Here is a 22270-nt window from a genome sequence, read left to right as displayed (position 1 = left end):
TTTAAACACGGAGATAAATTTCTTATGAGTTGATATGAGCTGGCAAGCTGCATTGTTGCGAGAAGATTACATTGTCTTAATTCTTACTTAAGAGGGTGTTTGGAAGAGCTTTAAGCTCTTAAAAATAGCTTTTAAGTTGTTTTAGAGCTTACAATTTATAAGTTTTCCGGATCTGAATTAGGTAGTGTTTGAAATTATTTTTAGGAAGCATTTTTGAAATTCTCTTTCACAAAACATTCACTGGAAGCAATCTAGAACACTAGCTAAATCTAAGTTATACAAAAAATTTTAGGGTGAAATGCATAAAACTCTCGTCAAATATGAAAAGAGCTAATGACCATTTTGAAAAAATAAATAGGTTCTTAAATATCCTTTATGTTTTTTAGTAAATGCTCATATATAAAAATATTAATATGATTCTAACTCCTTTTTTTGTATATTAAATAATTTTTCATCATATTTTCTACATATATTTCAAAACTTAATCAGTATTCAGTAGAGATTAATATAAATCACATTTTTTTAATGTTTTAATTTTTTAGTCAAGTTTTTGTATTTTTAATTTAATTTAATTTCTTTGATCGTTTTATAGTGTCATGCCGTGATGTTATAAAAATATCATTTTAATTGTATTTTTGTTTTATGATTTTAAAGACAATTTTTATATATTTAAACATATTAAAAATTTAAATTACACATTATCGGAAAAATTATGAAAATAATTTCATACTCATACTCATACTCATACTCATACTCGTACTCGTACTCCAATGGATGTGTGAGGCGACAATCGATGTGATATTTTCACAAAATATTTTCATGAACATCTTTGAGAATTTAAAATAATAGTAATAATAATAATTAATAAAACGGACAAGGAATGTCATCCAGAAGGTGCACCCATCAATGTATAGGATAACAATTATATATAAAAACGAATTAATTATTTGCATTCATCTCCTCTATATATATATTTGACATTTAGCTCATTCATAAATTGTAAAAAATATATCATATTGCCACGAAAAGTTCTCATCAAAATGCAAATTACCCATTTATAAGCAGATGCTTGAGGAATAAAATAATTTTTACACATAAAATAATAAGGAATTTTGTTTCCCTTTTCTTTTGGTTATTTGTTTATATAATGCTCTTTGGTCTGCCAGCCAGTTTTTTGCTGATCAAGAGGTGCGGTGATGCGTGCAAATTAAGAATTTGGGTAGCCCGTGATTGGTCGGTGACTGACCATTCGGTGACTTTTGGATTTCAACAGTCGTCAATTGGTGCGAATAATGACATTCAATAATCTTATTAATATTATACATTCGACTCAACTTTTATAATGTTCGAAGTTTAAAGAATAACTATGTATTTCTTTTCTTTCGTATTTATCATTCATCAAACGAGCCAACCGATGAATAAATATTTTTCGATGAATGTATTGAAAATTAAACCAGTGTGACCTTTAATAATCTCTAACACATCAACTACCACGTGGTAGCCCAAACTATTTCTGTCACGATGCTACTATATATAAATTTTAGCAATTAATTTGTTTATTTGATATTTTATTGTACACGGGATTTATGAGCTTTTTTTTTCCCTACGAACTTGGTTTTATTTATTTTTTATAAACTTTTTTTACCAGTATATAATGGATTCACTAATTAAATAAATAATTTTATTTCTTCGATGTTTCGATATCGTGATGAAAATCGAGAAAAATGGAAGCTTTAGAATATTGGTCATCGTTGATTTCAGTCTGACATTGTGCAAATTGTACATTCACGGGTCGTCATCTTCCAGCTTCCACTAATGGGAAGATTTACTTTCCCAAAAAATAGATAAATAAATAACGGTAAATAAATAACAGAAGAATAATAGAAGATTAACATGTTTTGTTAAAAGTAAATAACATGCAAGTTTGAAATGGAAAAAAAATGTGATACCCCGATGAGGAAATCACCTCAGCTCAAAGATGACCCTAAGATAAAGATCAATCCTTAGATAGACAGGATGGTCCAGGAGGTCGGCTCGGGAGATCCGTCAAGCTCCTCCACCACCATCACCCAGCTCGGGAGCTCGGGGGCTCGGGAGCTCAGTCAAGCTCCTCCACACCATCATCCAGTTCGGCTCGGGAGCTCAGCTCGGGAGCTCAGGACCTCCTTCAAACTCCTCCACCATCATCTCCATCTTAGGTTGGAAGCTCTGGAATTCATCTCAGCCCCGATGTCAGTAGGGAGTTAGCTCGATAGATGGGTTGGACAACCTTGATGAGTTAGCTAAGATGTTAGGATCAGTGCTCGGGTTGAGTTCAGGGGTTCAGCAATAGATCATTCATTCCTTTTCCATATGACCCCAGGTAGTATATCGTCCTCATGATAACAGTTCAGCTCAGATTAAATGTTTCTTATTTCCTTTGTCAGACAAGATTCGGGCGAGATCTCGGCCTAAATATTCGGGATTGTGATCCCGGGATTCGCGGATTCTTGATAAGGAAGGTAGGCGTTAAATCCGGAGCTCTCTCCTATAAATACCAGGTTCATTTTCATTATTTGGATCCTAATTCTTCACTCGTGGGCACACACCACTCTCTATATTTTTGCTATCCTAGCATCTGACTTGAGCGTCGGAGGGGATACGCCGAAACACCTTCCGGACCCCCCTTAACATTCTTGTTAGTGGTTTCAGGTCAGCAGCAGTTCATCTCTTATTTGGAGGAGTTTCTTTAGCTCGTCCAAGGAGATCACTTTATTGAGGTATATCAATTGGCGCCGTCTGTGGGAAAATCGAGCTAAGACGTAGATATGGCAGGAAGAGGAAGAGGAAGGGGAAGAGGAAATGTGGCAGATATGACTGTAGATCAGCTCAGCCAGTTCATCACTCAAACGGTGCAAGCGGCCATGGGTCACAATCCACCACCTCCTCCCGTGGGTCAGCCAAACCCAATGGATGCGGTGTGGGAAGAGATTAGGAGACTAGGTCGGCAAGTAGGAGGTCGGCCTGGGCCTATACAAAGGGAAAGTCCTTTTGCTCGGGCTATTCTAGATGAGGAACTCCCTGCAAATTTTAAGCAGCCCACTTTAGGGGAGTATGACGGGAGCTCAGATCCAGAGGAATACTTGGAGAGATTTGAAAATGCAGCCTTGTTGCATAGATATTCAGATGCAATTAAATGTCGGGTCTTCCTCATTACTTTGGTAAGGTCAGCCCAGCAATGGTTCAACCTTTTACAGCCTGGTAGTATTCAGAGTTTCAATGACTTCAGCTCAGCTTTTCTACACCAGTATGCGAGTAGCAAGAAATATTTGAAGACTTCTCTCAGTTTGTTCAATATGAAGCAATCTGAGGTGGAATCGTTGCGGGAGTATGTTCAACGCTTCAATACAGCAGCTCTGGAAGTACCTGCTGCCACTGCTGACACCTTGGTCAACTCTTTCACTCAAGGGTTGAGAGGAGGGGAGTTTTTCAGATCCTTAGTCAAGAAGCCTCCTTTGACTTATGATGAGCTCCTTAGTAGAGTTGAGAAGTACGTGAATTTGGAAGATGCACAGAGGCAGAGGAGACAGGAAGGAATGTCTGGGAGTAAACCTAGTGCCAAGGTGGGAGCAAAGGCCGAGGGAAAGACAGAAGGAGGAAGGAAGAGGGTGGCAGAAGAGATGAACAGGACCAAAGGACCCTATCCCTATGTACCCCTATCGGTGAGCCTGGAGAAGGCAATGCAAGTATGTGAGGATAGGCGAGCACTTGTGAGGCCCCGCAATGCTGAGAAAGGCCCGCGGTTACCGCCATCTGACAAGTTTTGCGATTTTCATCAGGAGTATGGGCATATCACCAATGATTGTCAAAGGTTAGGTGAGGAGGTTCAAAGGATCATGTATGATGACCCTCGAATCAGAGCTGAGCTGACTCGAAGAGCAAATCCTCCTCGCCAAGGCCGAGCTCCCCAATGGAGGAATCAAAGGAATGAAGATAGAGAGAATCAAGGTGATCATCAGGGAAGAGCTCCTCCAAACGGTCGAGGAGATAGGGTGCAGCAGATTGCAAATCATCCCGATCTGGGTGTTATCCATATGATCTCCGGTGGTAGTACGGATGGAGATTCGGGAAGGGCTCGCAAAGCTCACGGGCGTAGGTTGGAAAATTTTGAGGTAAGTTCTCAGCTCAGCTGTCCCACTGACCCGAACATCAGTTTCGGAAGGGAAGATTTAAAGGATGTGGTGTTACCTCATAATGATCCCCTACTGGTCACCTTGACCATAGCCAATTATGATGTGGCTCGTATCTTTGTGGATACTGGGAGTTCAGTAAACATTATCTTTAAAGAAACTCTGGACCAAATGAAATTGGAAGGATTTGAATTAGATCCAATCACCACAGAGTTGTATGGGTTCACGGGTCATGCTCTGCAACCATTGGGACAGATAGTGCTCCCCTTGTCCCTTGGGAGTGGAGAGCAGAGAGTAACCAAAATGGCTTGCTTCACCGTGGTGGAGGCACCATCCTCTTTCAATGGAATATTGGGGCGCCCTGCCCTGAGTGATTTCCGAGCCGTGGCATCTACCTATCATCAGAAGTTGAAGTTCCCAAGTGGAAGAGAAGTGGGGGTTGTTTGGGGTGATCAGAAAGCAGCTCGGTTATGCTATGTGAATGAGGTAAGGATTGATTCAAAGAAGAAGAAGAGGGAGGTAGGAATGATTTCAATAGGTCGAACATCGAAGGCGCACGGACAGAAGGTGCTTCTGATGTCTGAAGAAGGTCATGAGAAGGTGGAATTAATCCCGGGAGCTCAGATTGTCAAATTAGCTGCTGATCTGAGCCCATCAGTGAAGCAAAATTTGGTTGGTTGCTTAAGGAAGAACAAAGATGTTTTTGCTTGGTCTGTATCGGAGCTCACAGGGGTCAGTGCAGAAATTATGGTTCATCGATTAAATATTCTTGTGGGAGTAAGACCGATAAAACAGAAGAAGAGACACTTTGGTCCAGACAAGGATAAGGTCATTAAAAAAGAGGTAGAGGAACTTCTTAAAGCAGGACACATTAGGGAAGTGCAATTCCCTACCTGGTTATCCAATGTGGTTCTTGTCCCTAAGAGTTCAGGCAAGTGGAGGATGTGTGTTGATTTCAGGGACCTAAATAAGGCATGCCCAAAGGATTGCTATCCCCTGCCTCGAATTGATCAATTGGTTGATTCAACGGCAGGTCATCAGTACTTATGCTTCATGGATGCATATCAGGGGTATCATCAAATTCCTCTGGTGGAGGAAGATCAGGACAAAGTAAGTTTCACCACCTCTCATGGAACTTTTTGTTACAGAGTGATGCCTTTTGGTTTGAAGAATGCAGGGGCCACTTATCAAAGACTCATGGACAGAGTGTTTGCCTCCCAAATTGGCAGAAATGTGGAAGTTTATGTAGATGATATTCTGGTAAAGTCTCAGGATGATGTGGGGTTGCTGGCCGACCTAGAGGAGACTTTCTCGACTTTGAGGGCTTATCAGGTGAAGCTTAATCCGGAGAAGTGTGTATTCGGAGTCAGGGGAGGTAAGTTTTTGGGGTATATGGTTACTGAGAGGGGCATAGAGGCCAATCCTGAGAAGGTGCAGGCTATTCAATCCATGTCTGCTCCCCGTAACTTGCAAGAAGTTCAAAGGTTGGCAGGAAGGATTGCAGCCTTGTCTCGATTTATATCAAGATCAGCCCATAGAAGCTTACCTTTCTTCAAGGTGCTTCGCAAAGCCAAGAAGTTTGAATGGGATGATGAATGCGGGAATGCATTTGATGACTTAAAGAGTTACTTAGCTGAGCTCCCTGTGTTGGCTAAGGCAATTCCTGGTGAACCATTGTACATCTACTTATCAGCTTTGGAAGGGGCCGTTAGCTCAGTACTTATTAGGCAGGAGAGAACAGCTCAACACCCTATCTATTTCTTCTCACATGCTCTTAAGGGTGCAGAACTTCGGTATTCAGAGGTGGAAAAGTTAGCATTAGCCTTGGTTATGACAGCAAGGAAGCTCAGACCTTACTTTCTATCACATCCTATTGTGGTGCTAACCAACAGCCATATTGGGAGGATATTAAATCGAGTTGATATTTCGGGAAGGTTGGTAAAGTGGACTACGGAGCTCAGTGAGTATGATATCCAGTATGCACCAAGGACGGCCGTTAAGGCCCAGGCGTTAGCTGATTTCCTTGCCGAAACGAGACATATGGAAGCAGAGGATTTGTGGAAAGTATACGTTGACGACTCTTCTAATAGTGAAGGATGTGGGGTGGGGGTGTTTTTGATCTCCCCTCGTGGAGATGAGATCAGATTGGCAGTTAGGTTGGATTTTCGAGCTTCTAATAACGAAGCAGAGTATGAGGCTGTGTTGATTGGCCTCCGAGCAGCTAAGCAAGCTGGGACGGCTCGGGTGCACCTCTACTCTGATTCACAGTTAGTAGCCCAGCAGGTGAATGGAACATATGAAGTCAAAAATGAAAAGCTGAAGGAATATATGAGGACGATAGAGGAAGCTAAGGGTTTCTTTGATGAGGTATTGTTTGAACAAATCCCGAGGGAGGGCAATGAAAAAGCAGATTATCTCGCCAAGATGGCTAGCTCACTTCATAGCTGGAAGACCAGGGAAGTTGTTGTGCAAGTGGAATTGACACCCTCTACTGAGCTCGCGCCATTAGCTCAGGAAGAGAGTGACTGGAGAAAGGGACTCTTGGATTACATAGAGAAAGGTGAGTTACCCAAGGATCCGAAGAAGACATATCGGTTGAAACAGAGGAGTCTCCGCTTTGTGATGATGGAGGGAGTTCTTTATAAGAGGTCATTTACCGGACCTCTTCTCAAGTGTTTAGGCCCCAAGGAAGCTCATTATGTCCTAAAGGAGATACACGAGGGGTGTTGTGGTAATCATTTAGGGTCTTATTCTCTAGCCCCCAAGGTTCTCTTGGCAGGATATTTTTGGCCCACTATTCTGAAAGATGCCATAACTTTGGTGACTTCTTGTGATAGTTGTCAAAGACATAGTAAACTTCAGCACCAACCAGCAGCGTTAATGAAAGGGATAGCAGCAGCATGTCCTTTCGATCAATGGGGAATTGATATTGTGGGTCCTTTCCCTCCAGCCCCAGCTCAAAAGAAATTCTTGTTGGTTGCCATTGATTACTTCTCTAAATGGGTTGAGGCAGAGGCTTTAGCTCGAATTACTGAAGGGGAAGTCTTGAAATTTCTGTGGAAGAATATTGTGTGCAGATTTGGAGTACCACGTAAGCTCATATCTGACAATGGGAGGCAGTTTCAAGGGGCTCGAGTGCAAGCTTGGTGTAAAGAAATGAAAATTCAACAACACTTCACATCTGTCCATTATCCTCAGAGTAATGGTCAGGTGGAGGTGACTAATAGGTCTTTGGTGCAAAGCTTGAAGACGCGTTTAGGCCAAGCCCAGGGAAATTGGGTGGAAGAGCTCCCTAGTGTGTTATGGTCATATCGTACCACACCAAGAATTGGAACCGGAGAGACTCCATTTAGTATGGTGTATGGAAATGAGGCCGTCCTGCCAGTAGAAATTGGAGAGGAGTCGGCTCGGATCATTTTCTATGATGAAGAAAATGGAAAGAGAAGGAGGGAAGACTTAGACTTTTTGGGTGAAAAGAGAGAAGCTGCTGCTATCAGGATGGAGGCATACAAGAACAGGATAGCTCGGTCCTATAATCGTCGGGTGCGCAGGAAGGATTTCCAGGTAGGATATTTGGTGCTGAGAAAAGTTCAGGAGGTGGCTGTAGGGAAGCTCGACCCTAAATGGGAAGGACCATACAAGGTGGTGATGAGGCTCAGTTCGGATGCTTACTACTTGGAGGATTCAAAAGGAAAGATGTTGAAGAGACCTTGGAGCGCTTACAATTTACACAAATATTATTCTTAAATGTTGCAAGTTCAATTTTCTTTTAAGTTGTAATTTGTACAAGCTACTTTCTACGTTTATCTATAAGTAGTTATTTTTTCAGAAGTATTGATGTAAATGTGCCTCAGCTCATCACCTTAGTCACGCTCCTTGAGCCCCTGACTTTGGTTCAGCTCATCACCTTAGTCACGCTTCTTAAGCCCCTGACTTGGGTTCAGCTCATCACCTTAGTCACGCCTCTTAGGCCCCTGACTTGGGTTCAGCTCATCACCTTAGTCACGCTCCTTGAGCCCCTGACTTTGGTTCAGCTCATCACCTTAGTCACGCTCCTTGAGCCCCTGACTTTGGTTCAGCTCATCACCTTAGTCACGCTTCTTAAGCCCCTGACTTTGGTTCAGCTCATCACCTTAGTCACGCTTCTTAAGCCCCTGACTTTGGTTCAGCTCATCACCTTAGTCACGCTTCTTCAGCCCCTGACTTTGGTTCAGTTCATCACCTTAGTCACGCCTCTTAGGCCCCTGACTTGGGTTAAGCTCATCACCTTAGTCACGCTTCTTAAGCCCCTGACTTTGGTTCAGCTCATCACCTTAGTCACGCCTCTTAGGCCCCTGACTTGGGTTCAGCTCATCACCTTAGTCACGCTTCTTAAGCCCCTGACTTTGGTTCAGCTCATCACCTTAGTCACGCCTCTTAGGCCCCTGACTTGGGTTCAGCTCATCACCTTAGTCACGCTTCTTAAGCCCCTGACTTTGGTTCAGCTCATCACCTCATCACCTTAGTCACGCTCTTTGAGCCCCTGACTTTGGTTCAGCTCATCACCTTAGTCACGCTTCTTAAGCCCCTGACTTTGGTTCAGCTCATCACCTTAGTCACGCCTCTTAGGCCCCTGACTTTGGTTCAGCCCTTTGCCTTAGTCTAGTCACCTCGACCCTGATTTTCGAGCGCAGTTCAGTTGCGGGTCACTTCATAGTGGTCTCATGTAGATGAGCTGACGGTCCAGGAATATTGGTTGAGGAGCTCGGGAGCTCGGGAGTCCAATTAGGCAATCTAAGAACACATTTTAGGTCAGGTCGGGAGTTTGGTTCCAGAGGCTCAGCTCGGCTCCGGCAGCTCAGCTCGGCTCCTACAGCTCAGCTCTGTTCAACGCCTCCGGGTGTTAGTTTATTTTAAGACAAGTACTTTGCTCCCCTTAAGGAGCTCAGCTTTGTTCAACGCCTCCGGGTGTTAGCTTATTTTAAGACAAGTATTTTGCCTCCCTTCAGGAGCTCAGTTCAGCTCACCTTTGGGAGTTAGTTAATTTTTAAGCATCTATTTTGCCTCCCTTCAGGAGCTCAGTTCAGCTCACCTTCGGAAGTTAGTTAATTTTTAAGCATCTATTTTGCCTCCCTTCAGGAGCTCAGTTCAGCTCACCTTCGGGAGTTAGTTAATTTTTAAGCATCTATTTTGCCTCCCTTCAGGAGCTCAGTTCAGCTCACCTTCGGGAGTTAGTTAATTTTTAAGCATCTATTTTGCCTCCCTTCAGGATCTCAGTTCAGATCACCTTCGGGAGTTAGTTAATTTTTAAGCATCTATTTTGCCTCCCTTCAGGAGCTCAGTTCAGCTCACCTTCGGGAGTTAGTTAATTTTTAAGCATCTATTTTGCCTCCCTTCAGGAGCTCAGTTCAGCTCACCTTCGGGAGTAAGTTAATTTTTAAGCATCTATTTTGCCTCCCTTCAGGAGCTCAGTTCAGCTCACCTTTGGGAGTTAGTTAATTTTTAAGCATCTATTTTGCCTCCCCTCAGCTCAGATCACCTTCGGGAGTTAGTTAATTTTTAAGCATCTATTTTGCCCCCCTTTAGGAGCTCAGCTCATCTCACCTTCGGGAGTTGGTTAATTTTTAAGTATTTATCTTGCCTCCCTTTCAGGAGCTCGGCCACCTTAGGGAATTCGGCTCGGCTACCTAGAGATCAGCTCATCTCAAGGCCTTTCAGGTGTTGTTTTATTTTTAAGTGGTTATTTTACCTCCCCTTAAGGAGATCAGCTCGGCCACCTAGAGGTAAGCTCAGCTCAATGCCTTTTGGGTGTTCGTTTATTTTTAAGTGTTAATTTTGCATCCCTCCAGGGAGCTCGGCTCAGCTCATTTTAAGGTGTTAGTAATCGCAACTCAAATTGTGATAACCTAAAAGAATGATAATAGAACTGAGTTTGCATAATCTGACAAAAATTTAAATGTTTACATCTCCAAAAACCCTAAATTAACTCTCATTCTCTCCCTCGCCCTCATCCTCACCCTGTTCATCTGCGCCCCCATCCTCTTTTGCTGCCTCTGCTGAGGTAAGGGAGAGAGCAAACCCGTCTAGGTCCAGGAAGTCCACAGGGGTCCCTTCAGGAGGATAGCCTGCCACCCTGAACTGCTGAGTGCAGCCGTCGAACCCTTTGGCCAGATAACCATAGGCTTGAGCAGCCACCTCGTCCATATACTCATCAGACTTCAAGAATGCCTCCTTGAAGCCTTCAGCTCCCTTGGAAAGCTCAGCTCGGGAATCTTCTAGTTCTTGAAGGGCCTGAGCAAGTTGATCATGGGACCCCTTGAGTTCCCCCCGAAGATTCTCCTTCTGCACCTCGGAAACCCGGAGGTCATTTTGATGCTTCAGCCGCTCAGTTTGGAAGCCCATCCTCATTTCCTCCATCTGGGCTTGGAGATTGGCTACCTCCTTCTCATAACGAAGCTTTGCCTCCTCCGCTAACTGGCTAAGCTCAGCACAATGAGCTTCATAACCTCGGGCATCCTTAGAGAGTTGCTTTCGAGTCATGGAAGCTCGGAGGGACATCTCGGCGTTCAGGACAGCAGCCTAGGAAAGGAAAAAGAACAATTAAAAGAGAATGCAAAAGAAGAACATAAAGTACTGAACAAAGGAAGGTTACCTCAGCTGAGGCAGTGTTAGAACGTTGCATCAGCTCAGCCCATCCAAGGCTTTTCACATAATCGGCATCAGCCTGGGAAATCATATCCCGGAGGACTGACCCAGCCGTGGGAGTAGGCCCGATCCCCACAATGCGCAGGGCATCGTGGTACATTTTGAAGAAATTGGTCCTGCACCGGACCACGGGAGTCTGAGGCTTCTCCGCCCTGAACTGACGAAGGGGCGCCACCTCCGGAATAGAAGACTTCCCGGAGTCCAGCTCCACTACCTCCGGGTGAGGGCTTGACGGTGCCCGCCTTTTGGAGCCTTTGGACGGGGTGGCAGAAGGCTCTGGCTTGTTGGTGGCCCGTGGTGAAGGGGCTTTAGATTTGGCTGAGCTCCCTGCAGCTCGGCTCCCTGATGGGGCAGTTGTTTTCTTCTTCTCTAACATTCTCCTCATTGCTGAGTCCATAACCCTTTTTTCTGCACGGGACATAGGGAAGGTCAGGACAAGAAATGAGATAGCATAATATTAGTAAAGCGGAGCACGGGCGGGGGAAGGGCCGTACCTAAGTTTCCTCGAACAGAAACATCTGCTGAGCTGAGCCCATGGTGGCAGAGCAGGTCCTCTGCCAAAAGGGCAGAGACATCAAAGCACCTTCCCCCTATAGCCCTTTGGGCTCCAGTAAACAATTCCCCTTGACGAAAGCCCGGGGTGGGAACAGGTAGGAGGGGGAGAACATCCCTCCAGGCAGAACATATGTCCCAATCGTCGGAGGGACATACAAAAAAGAAGGCATTTTTCCAATTTTTATTGGAGCTGGGAGAACCCTTAAAAAATTTACAGTTGGGTCGGCAGAAAAAATAAAAGGGGCCCTCCTCAGAACGTTTGGGCAGCAGGAAGTTACAAATGGTAAAACAGTTAACTTCAAAGCCTAGAGTCCTAAAAAGAACTACAAAACTACAAAGAGTTCGGAAGGAGTTGGGGGTGAACTGTCCTAGGTGAAGCTCATAATATCGGCTGAGCTGTTGGAAAAGTAAGGGGAGGGAAAATCTAAGACCTGCCTCCAGCTGATCTAAATAAAAAGTATAAAATCCTAGAGGAGGGTGGTTAGCTCGGTCTGTGGGGTCAGGAATGACAAACTTGTAATTTTTAGGGGCGTGGGATAGAGCTCTTATCTTCTCCTCCTCCGAAGCATCCAGCTCGGAGGGGTATTGCTCATACCACGGCACCACAGGGGCTTCAGGGTCGTAGCCCAGGTCATCATCCTGAGCAGGGGATGATGCGAAAGCAGGATCCTGGCCTGTAGGCTCTCCTGCAGTAAGAGCGAGGGAATCAAATCGATCCACCTCAGCAAATACTTCGTCTGAGCTTCCAGAATAAGCTCGGGAAGAAGTAGCCATGATGAGTGTTTACTTACTTAGGGAGCTCAGAAACTTTGAGAAGGGAAGAAAAGCAAAGGAGCTCGGAAAAAGAAAGGAATTCAAGAGAGAATTCACAAAAACAAGAGACGGAGAAAGTAAAAATGAAATTTTTACAGTGAGGCCTATTTATAGAAAGTTCGGATCAATCCAGGTCGTTGATCTTGGGGCAGGTGGACGGCTCAGATCGAATAGAATTCAAAAAAAAAAAAAAAAAAATTACCGTTACATAGTACTTGCCGGAATGACAGCTGGGCTCGGTGAGGCACCTTAGCTCGGCATCCACTTAGGGTCATCTCAACATAAAAACGAATTTCGAGTCTTTGACCTTAATTCGACTTTTATGGGAGGGACTTGTGATACCCCGATGAGAAAATAACCTCAGCTCAAAGATGACCTTAAGATAAAGATCAATCCTTAGATAGACAGGATGGTCCAGGAGGTCGGCTCGGGAGATCCGTCAAGCTCCTCCACCACCATCACCCAGCTCGGGAGCTCAGTCAAGCTCCTCCACACCATCATCCAGTTCGGCTCGGGAGCTCAGCTCGGGAGCTCAGGACCTCCTTCAAACTCCTCCACCATCATCTCCATCTTAGGTTGGGAGCTCTGGAATTCATCTCAGCCCCGATGTCAGTAGGGAGTTAGCTCGGTAGAGGGGTTGGACAACCTTGATGAGCTAGCTAAGATGTTAGGATCAGTGCTCGGGTTGAGTTCAGGGGTTCAGCAATAGATCATTCATCCCTTTTCCATATGACCCCAGGTAGTATATCGTCCTCATGATAACAGTTCAGCTCAGATTAAATGTTTTTTATTTCCTTTGTCAGACAAGATTCGGGCGAGATCTCAGCCTAAATATTCGGGATTGTGATCCCGGGATTCGCGGATTCTTGATAAGGAAGGTAGGCGTTAAATCCGGAGTTCTCTCCTATAAATACCAGGTTCATTTTCATTATTTGGATCCTAATTCTTCACTCGTGGGCACACACCACTCTCTATATTTTCGCTATCCTAGCATCTGACTTGAGCGTCGGAGGGGATACGCCGGAACACCTTCCGGCCCCCCCTTAACATTCTTGTTAGTGGTTTCAGGTCAGCAGCAGTTCATCTCTTATTTGGAGGAGTTTCTTTAGCTCGTCCAAGGAGATCACTTTATTGAGGTATATCAAAATGTATTTATAAGCATGCTTGTCGAACCGAAGCTTGATCACCAATAGATACACTTTTAGAACAACGTCTAACGATAGCATCAAATTTTTCCGATTTGTTTACCTTTATAAATAGCCATATGATATTACTATATGAATATCACAATAATATTATTCGTAATTATTGAAACTAAGAACGGAGCAATGGAAATGAATATTCATATCTAAAAAACTGTTCTACAATGTATTGCTTGTTTTATATATATACATGAAGATAAATATGACAGCTGTCTAAGCTAATTACAATTACTAATACTCCCCCTCAAGATGAGCAATGAATGTTTTTCAAAGCCATCTTGGAAAGAAGAGAAGTTAAGGAAGCAGGTGGCAGAGCTTTGGTGAAGAGATCAACTAATTGATCATGAGAGCGCACGGGTAAAAGCTTGATGCTGCCAAGGGTGACTTTATCACGAATGAAATGACAATCAATCTCAATGTGTTTTGTGCGTTCATGGAAGGATGGATTAGAGGCAATGTGGAGGGCAGCTTGATTGTCACAGTAGAGAAGAGCTGGAGAAGGAACAGAAACACAAAAATCGTTGAGAAGTTGTTGCAGCCAAGTGATTTCACTAGCAGTAGCAGCCATTGCCCGATATTCGGCCTCGGCAGAATATCTAGAAACAGTCTGTTGTTTCTTAGACTTCCAAGAAACCAAAGAATCACCAATGAATATACAAAAACCAGTAGTAGATCTTCGTGAATCAACACAGGAGCCCCAATCCGCATCAAAAAAGGCTTTAAGAACCAACGGCGAAGAAGATGAAAAATAAAGGCCCTGACCCGGATTGCCTTTAATGTATCGAAGCAAATGATGAGCAGCTTGTAGATGGGGTGCTCGAGGTTGAGCGACGAACTGACTCAGCCTATGGACAGCAAAGGTGATATCCGGACGAGAAAGAGTGAGGTAGAGAAGACGACCAATAAGCCTTCGATAAGCAGAAACATCAGATAACAACTCTCCCACAGAAGCACTGAGTTGAACCTTAGGGTCCATAGGAGTCAGCGTAGGCTTAGAGGCAAGAAACCCCGAATCATCAAGTATTTGAAGAGCATATTGCCGTTGCGAAAGAACAATTCCCACATGAGAACGAGCAATTTCTAATCCCAGAAAATAACGCAAAGTGCCCAAATCTTTAAGTCTAAATTTCTGATGCAAAAGCAACTTAAGATCTGTAATGCATTGAGAAGATGGACCTGTGATGATAATATCATCCATGTAGAGTAACAATGCCATAAAACTGGAACCAGAGCCTTTGAGGAATAAGGAATAGTCAGACTTCGACTGAGTAAAACCCATCTGAATAAGGGAAGAAGATAACTTTGCATTCCATTGGCGTGACGCCTGTTTGAGTCCATAGATGGACTTATGGAGCCTACAGACTAGTTTCGTCGGATGAGAGGAGCGCTCCCCCTGTCGAAAATATCCAAGTGGTAGATCCATATAAACTTCCTCAAACAGATCACCGTGAAGAAAAGCATTGTTAATGTCAAGCTGAACAAGATTCCAGCGTTGTTGCGCAGCAAGAGCTAATAAGACCTTGATAGTCACAAATTTGGCAACAGGAGAAAATGTTTCAATGAAATCCACACCAGCCTGTTGAGTATAGCCCTTCGCAACTAAGCGTGCTTTATATCGTTCGATAGAACCATCAGAGTGATACTTGATCTTAAAAACCCATTTAGAACCAATGGAATGTTTCCCTGACGGTAAGGGAACAACAGACCAAGTGTTATTTGATTCAAGAGCATCTAACTCAGTCCTCATGGCGTTGCGCCACTCCTCAAATTTAACAGCCTCATGATAGTATTGAGGTTCAGAATGAGAGGAAACATTCAGGACAAAGTGGCGATAGTTAGGAGACAGAGAATCATAATTGACAGATTTTGATAGAGGATATAATGGAGGAAAAGTAGAAGGAGGAAAAGTGGAAAACTGCAATAAGTGGCAGTGATAGTCTCGAAGGTAAGAGGGAGGATGAATAGCTCGAGATGATCGTCGAGCAGGAACAAGTGGAAGAGGATCAATTATGCTATTAGAAGGAGAAGGGTCAGGAAAAGATTTTGGCAGAACAAGATCTGGAAAAGAATCCACAAAGCCTTGATCCGAAGAGACATTGTGAAAAGGAAAAACATTCTCATGAAAAATTACATCCCTGGATATAAAAATTTGCTTGGACTCAATGTCATACAACTTAAAAGCTTTCATACCATGGGGATAACCGAGAAATACACAAGCTCTAGCACGGGGATGGAATTTAGTACGCTGAGCAACCAATGTGGAGGCAAAAGCAAGACAACCAAAAACACGAAAAATGGAATAATCAACACTTTTGTGATGGAGGAGCTCAAAAGGAGATTTGTTGTGAAGCAACTTAGAAGGAATACGGTTGATTAAGTAAGTTGCATGGAGCACACAATCTGTCCAAAAATGAGTGGGGACCCTAGACTGAAAATATAAAGCACGAGCCACATTAAGAAGGTGTTGATGTTTACGTTCGACCACTGAATTTTGTTGAGGCCGTTCAACACACGAAAGTTGATGAACGATCCTATGGTCATGAAAAAAATCAGAAAGAGCAAATTCTTTAGCATTATCGGTTCTAATGGACTTAATGGAAGTTCCAAATTGGGTAGAAATCAATTGAAAGAAACGGGGAATAATGGAAATAACATCAGATTTATGCTTAAGTAAGTACACCCAAGTAAATCTAGTGCAATCATCCACAATAGTAAGAAAAAAACGATGCCCTGTATGTCCAACAACATTATAAGGACCCCAAACATCACAATGGACTAAATCAAAAGGGTGCAAGGCTAAGTGATTATGAGAAACAAATGATAACTTCTTTTGTTTAGCTAGGGGACAAATATAACATGGATCGTGCTGAGAAAAATTCTGACTATCACAAGACAAGGTAGATTTCAATGTATCAAAACACTTATTTGACAAATGACCAAGTTTATTATGCCAAATTTTGGCAGAAACTGAATTTACATGTATGAGAGAGACAGAAGAGTCCACGCTTGGTGAAGAAGTGAGCCGGAGAACATAGAGATCAGCAATTTTATCACCCTTGCCAATCGTTATCCGATGGTGGAGGTCCTGAATGAGGAAAAAATTAGGAAAGAAACTGATAACGAAAGAGGACTCGGCAGTAAGAGCACTAACAGAGAGAAAATTAAATTGGAATTGTGGAACAAACAAAACATCCTTGAGAACCAAGTTAGAGCCTAAGCGGACATCACCAGAATAATGAACATTAATACAAGTCCGATTTGGCAGCATGACAATAGCATTACGAATGGGCCTTAAGGAGATAAAGGCATTAACCATCGAACAAATATGTCGAGAAGCTCCAGAGTCGACAATCCAAGAGGAAGAACCCGATATAACAGGCAAGGATCAAACAGAAAAACACGCACCTGTTTGATATGAGGAAGAAGCAACATCCGTCTGATATGAGGAAGAAACATCAGCTGTGGAGTCCCCATGTAATGAAGAAGAAGCCAGATGATATGATAACATGGATATTAACTGTTGACACTGAGAAGTATTGAGAGTGGAAAATACATTCTCAGAGGTTCCATAACTTGAAGAAGGCAAGGGAGTAGCAGGAGAATGTGTAAGTTGATTGACCATAGCCGGAGTAGGATTTCGCAGCCACTGTCGATAACCAGGTGGATAGCCATGGATTTTATAACAAGTATCCAAGGTGTGTCCATTGATGTGACATTTCGAACAATAAGGACGCTCTTTTCTGTATCCTTTTGCAGTGGAGGACAAAGCTCGAGGATGCAAAGTATTGTGTGATGTCGCAAATGCCAAGCTACTGGGCACAGATGAAGAAGCAGTGAAGGGAACTCCAATATGTCGTTGACGTTCCTCTTGATTAACCAAGGAAAACACTTTTCTCATAGAAGAAAGAGGATCCAGTAGGAGTAACTGGCCTCGAATATGACCAAAAGACTCATGCAACCCCATGAGAAAAGTCATGATAATAAACACCAAGATCCTTCACGCCACCACAAGTACATTTACCACAAGAGCAATTAGGACGGAAAGTGTTAAGCTCCTCCCAAAGAGCCTTCAATTTGGTGAAATAAACACCAACAGAGTCTTGCTGCTGCGTCAAGTTGATCAAATCACGACGGAGTTCAAAAATACGAGGACCATTGCTTTGGTGAAACCTATCTTTGAGATCGAGCCATATGGCCGCCGCGGAATCGGAGAAAATAAGACTCGCAGAGATTTCACGCGATACAACATTTAGAATCCAGGAAATTACCACATTGTTGTTGCGAATCCAGGATTGAAGTTGAGATGCATCAGATCCATCAGGTTTATGCAAAGATCCATCAATAAATCCAAGTTTATTTTTAACAGAGAGAGCAATCAGCATCGATCGACTCCAGGAAGCGTAATTGTCGCCATTGAAAGGTTGGGAGACCAAAATCAAGCCCGGATTGTCCGAATGATGAAGAAAAAATGGGCTGAAAGGATCACCAATGGAAGATGATGATGCAGTGGATTGAGAAATCTCCATGGAAATCACGCAAAAATGTAAACGAAATCAGAGAAAGAACGCAAAAGCGTGAAAATGCTTTGATACCATATTGAAACTAAGAATAGAGAAATGGAAATGAATATTCATATCTGAAAAACTGTTCTACAATGTATTGCTTGTTCTATATATATACATGAAGATAAATATGACAGCTGTCTAAGCTAATTACAATTACTAATAGTAATATCCTGGTTAATTCGTACTTCATTTACGTTGAGCGAAAAAGATTTTTCTATGTTACATGATTCTTTAAAGCTCTCGGCGAATAATAAGGCTCAGGTGGTTATTTCAGCGGATTTGGCAGTAGCAAGACAACGAAGGCTGGAGTTTTGTTTAGTAGGCAAGGTATTTTCATCAAAAGCAGTCAATCGTGAGGCTTTTAAGGTGCAGATGCCTCGTATTTTACAGGTAAAAAAACAAGTAAAAATTGAAGTTATTGGGGAGAATACGTTTCGGTTGGATTTTGCTGCGGAGACTGATCGCACGCATATGTTGATGTATGGGCCATGGACCTTCTTTAAAGACCTAATGGTTTTGAAAGAACCCAAGGGACTCCTAAAAACATGTAAATATGGTGTTCGATGAAATGCCAATATGGTTCCAGTGTCACAATGTCTCGCTGGCCTTTCTTCATGAAGATATCCTACGTAATATATGATCAAAAATTGAGAGAGTGATTGAAGTGGATGCGAGGGAGAATGGGAAGTGCCCGAGAAGATATGCTCGTATAAGGGTTGCTTTAGGACACCCACAATGGGGTGTTAAATAGACATTATAACACCCCTTCTCCATTGTGAGTGGACATTATAATGCCCCCTTCTTTTTAATTTTTTTTTTGTACATAACGGTAACCAATCTTTTTTTATTTATTATTTTTTGTTTTATTTTCAGTTTTTTTATTAAATTCGTATAAGTTAAAAAAATTGTAACGGCTAGTTCGAAACTCTATCTATAAATATCCACTAATTTGTATACATTTTTCCATTCCAACACATTCTCTCCAATTCTACTCCCTACTATTCTCACCATATTTTTTTTAAGTTTCTTCAATCATATTTTTTTATCCGAAATGGATGAAAATAATAGTTCATTTTTTACAAATTTCATGAATTCTACAAACACCATGCAAGAATATTCATCTTCTCGAAATTCACAAATTCCATCAAATTATCAATATCCACGTCCATTTCCAAATCTCTAGTTTCCTCCACAAAATCTTCAAAATTTTCATGGGTTTGGAAATTCTATGAATCATCCGAATTATGCCCCCGAGGTCCATATCAACCGCTTCTAGCTATTGGCAAAACATGATACATCCATATTTCACACCACCGGTTGTTCATGGATATGGTGCCCCGCACACAACTGATATGCCTTTTACATCTCCGATGTCGAATGAACCCGCAATTCCGAATTTTGTCCTGGAGACTCAACTTTTCGATCGTGAATCCCCAATTGAGGTGGTCAATTTAGAAAAGCGGTTTCAAATGCTGAAGGTACGAGAAAGCGTTCAAGTTGGACAAAGGTTGAAGACGAGGTCTTAGCGAGAAGTTTTGTCACTATCAACGATGATCCAATAATCAGTAATGATCAGAAGGCGGATGCTTTTTGGGGACGTGTTGCCAGCTACTACAATGATAATCGTCCTCCAGGTTCAAACACTAGAAGTGCAAATATTATACGGTCACATTGGCACAATACAATCCAAAAGAAGGTATATCGATTCAACGCAAATTACAATAGTGTTTACAGTTCATATCGAATTGGTCACAGTGACGAAGATATATTGAAGTTTGCGTACGAAAAATATCGCGACGAAAACAATGACGTTGCATTCAATCTCGAACATATGTGGAGAATTTTCAAAGACTGTCCAATGTTTACTCTATAGTCTGCTGATCACTTTGTGGCCACAAAGAAGATGAGGACCTCAGAGTCGGGAGCAAGCAACACCTCCTCCAACCAAGATGTGAGTATAGACCTGGATGATGAAGATACTCATCCAATGTGACAGAAGGCAGCAAAAAAAAAAGGGAAAAGACAAAGTAAAATCGACCATGGAGGATCTAACAGTAAAATACAACAATATTTTCGCAAAGTTCACTGAGTACACAAGTTTGAAGAAGTTCGAAGTTGATCTAAAACAAAAAACAACTCAAAGTAGAGGAGATTAAGACAAAAACTTCCTTTTCCAAATATGAAGCTAAGAATCGTCGCTTGAAGTTGAAAGAGTACAAAATCTTGAACAAAGACACCTCACAGATGACAAAGGAGCATCTTATCATACATGAATGTCTATGCCAGGATATTAGGTCGAGATGAAATATCTAAAATGTGTACTTAACGTTAATTTTCTAGTATTGTTGTATTCTCGAATGATTTTAATTTTTAATTATTGTATTTCTCGTTTAGATTAATGTGATTTTTAATTATTATCATATTTTCAAAATAGTCGTAAACTAGACGCACTACAACAAAAATAGACATTAATAACAGTTAAAAGACAACGCTTTTAACAAAAAGCGTTGTAAAAAAACTAAACACAACGCTTTTATTTAAAAACGTTGTGTTTTTTTATTTAATTTATAAAAACACAACGCTTTTTAACAAGGGTTGTAGTTGAGCGTTCTTTTTTAAAACTACTACAACGCTTTGTCTTAAAGCGAAAAGAGTAGAAATAAAACTCAAATTGCCATCAGCTCTTTTCGCTCATTATCGAGAACCCTAGCTGTGCGATTGAAGATTTCAATGAGCAAGATCCTTCGATTTTTTTGTTCTTCGATTTCTCTTCTTCTCTTTCTCAAAGTTTTCTCAAATTTCCGCTGCTCGGTAGGCACAATACGTTTATTTCATGCCATTTTCTCCCATTTCTCTTTCTCTTCACTCTTTTTATAATACCCGATACCCTTTTCCCAAAACCTTAGCCGGCTACTTCAACCCGCCGTATCGTCGGAAAACTCAAAATAAATTATAGATTCGGATGGAGAACGGGTTGGGCTATCTTTTCTTACTTATATGTAAAGGTATGTAAATCACGACCTCGAAGCTAGCTCCGTCGGCCCTTTCTTCCCGCGAAGCTTTACGGCCTCTTCTCCATTGTCGAGATTAGTCTGTGGAATTGACTGCCTTAAATCCCCCTAAGCATTTGAAAACCTTTTACTCCCTTTTTTAGGTCAATGGTGGATGAGAGGGTCGAACAATTGAAGCGTACGAAGTTGCCAAAGCTGTTGAAAAATTGTGGGCTGGAGAAATATTCCTGAATTGCATTTACTGTGATGGTATTTCATGATATTTATTGATTCATTTATAATTTATTTCAAAATCATGAGCTTTTTTAAATTCTGATTCGATTGAATTTGATTGTTTTATTTGAATATTTGTGACGTGTTTTCAATGGGCATATTCTAATTTGGGAAATTAAGAAAACAAAGTACTTGCTCGCTTACAAATAAATGACAAAGAGCATAATGAATGATTCGATTTAATTTGATTGTTTTTAATATGAATGATAAATGATTTTCCAGATTTTTTGTTTGTCGGGGTACTGTGAACTTATTTCCAGTTTGAGCTTTCTAGTTGTTATGCTATAAATGGGGTAGAAACCAGCTTGGTGTGTATATCAAGCCATCATGTAGTCTTTGAATTTTGTTGACATATTCAAATTGGTTTTGTAGTGCATGTTCATGCCTTCCACATATATGATCCCCTGTTTTCTGTATAAATATCTCAAGTGTGTTTTGCAATTATTAAACTCTCTTGTTTTTTTAGTGTTCTTCCGCAGATATGTTCTATAAAAGCCTATTGTATTAGGTAAAGTTTTGTTCCACGATACATATACACAACCCCTGGTATATTAGCTTGTTACTAATTCTTTCCTCTCCTTTGCCACAGCTTTTTTGGAACCTTTTTGTTGGCATCTGCTATATGCGAACAATATTTAACATTAAACGATTCACACCACATTAAATCTTTGACGTGGATAATTGATATGAATTTAATATTTTTGGTTACAATTACAATTTTGTGATATTTTCTTGCTCTGTAGGCTAACAGGAGGGAAACATGGTCATTGGGTATTTTGTCCTTCATACACAGCACGGTGTGGAAGGTCTTGTTTAGAAAGGTGAGTGACAATTTATTATTTTCTAATTAAGCCTGTCAATGTGACATGCACATTACACTTCATAGAGCATTAAGAAAGTGCATGCATAAAAATCCATACGATGATCATTTTGGCTTATGTTTTGTTTTTGTTTTTTTTTTATGATTTCAAAAGTTTTAACATTAAATCTATTAAAAA

The sequence above is a fragment of the Henckelia pumila genome, chromosome 4 (genome assembly GCF_033568475.1).
Source record: "Henckelia pumila isolate YLH828 chromosome 4, ASM3356847v2, whole genome shotgun sequence".
Classification (NCBI taxonomy): Eukaryota; Viridiplantae; Streptophyta; class Magnoliopsida; order Lamiales; family Gesneriaceae; genus Henckelia; species Henckelia pumila.
This window is presented reverse-complemented; position numbering follows the sequence as displayed.